Source organism: Poecilia reticulata, linkage group LG3 (assembly GCF_000633615.1).
Source record: "Poecilia reticulata strain Guanapo linkage group LG3, Guppy_female_1.0+MT, whole genome shotgun sequence".
Lineage (NCBI taxonomy): Eukaryota > Metazoa > Chordata > Actinopteri > Cyprinodontiformes > Poeciliidae > Poecilia > Poecilia reticulata.
The window spans coordinates 33,317,460-33,318,907 of NC_024333.1; positions in this window are offsets into that span (position 1 = coordinate 33,317,460).

Consider the following 1,448-nt stretch of genomic DNA (forward strand, 5'->3'; position numbering starts at 1 on the left):
AGTTTATAAATGATGATTTTACAGCAAAGTTCTGAAACTGATTATAGGTTAAAATGGATCAGCAGCTCAGGTTTACCAGCTGGGAGGCAAATTTAGGATGAGAAACATTAAAACGCATAACTTTTACTTAACATTGTCCAGAAGTTTTCACAGATCTTGTTCAAGCTTAATTTCTTATTCCCTCATTARTTCAGATTGACAWAAGCAAAYAACTATTTAGTTYTTAAAATGTGGCTAAGAGGCTTTACATCCAGCAAAATGTTYAGTTTGAACCAAACTACAGATTTGTAAAAGTAATCCGTTGTTCCTGCAGGTTTGGACCGGCCTGCGTTTCCTGGCTGGTGATTGGCTGTGGGTGAACGGAGCAGACATGATGTACACCAACCTGCCCTCCTGCCCCGCCCCGGGGCAATACTGTGGGATCCTGTCCAAAAGCAGCAGCAGCAGCAGCAGCATGGAGACCAGGGATTGTTCAGAGGGAAAAAACTTCCTGTGTTACAGTTACACACCTAAATAAAGATCTTTAGACTCAGAAAAATCTGTTTCCTCTGATAGAAACAGATATTTTCAGATATTAAAGTTTAGCAAATACCACAGATTCTCTTACATTTAGTTTAATAGGTGTAAATATTTAATCAACTTTTTATTATTCTGTTATTTGGCCAGGTTTGACCATTTCCTGAATTTTATAACTATAATTCGTCACATTTCTGGGTTTAATTTCAAAAGCCACACCCAGGCCTGATTTAAAGTCAGACATTTTAATTCAAGAAATTACTCAAATGGAACCGTCCTGACAACATGAAGTAGGAAACATCGATTCAAGTCGTCAGACAGTCTGGAAACGGTTTCCGCCGTTTCTAAGACTTTATGACTGGAGAAAATAAGGAAACGGAGAAGTTACCGCAACGTCGACTCGTCTGGACGCCACAGCGATTCAGAGCAGCTTCTAGAGATTTCTTTGGCTTCAGGACGTTCATGATTCAGCAAAAAGAGAAAAAGATGGGCTGGATTCAAAGTTAAAGTCCACTGCTAAGAGTTTATCTCTAAAATCTGAAGTTGGAGTTGTTACTTTGTTGCTTGAACCATTTTATCCACAACTTTAATTTACTTAAGGTGCCAACTCTATTATTGTTTTTGAAAAAAATGACTTTTTGAATTATTGTATGTAGTTAGCAAGATTATGCTGATTCAAATTATTCCTMAAACATTTGTAACTTACTATTATTGCAATAATATTGMAAATATTTGTGAATTTCTTCTATATTGTCCAAKCAGACACATCAAACATTTGGCTGAAAATTTTCAGAAAATGTCTGAAGTCATTTTGAGAACCACAAAAAATATTTGTATCCGTGTTTAACTGAGATTGTTTTGTAGAAATTACAATAATAAATTAAACTTAAAAGGTTGAGGTGCATTTTTTTATTTTATGGGTTTGTTTGAAC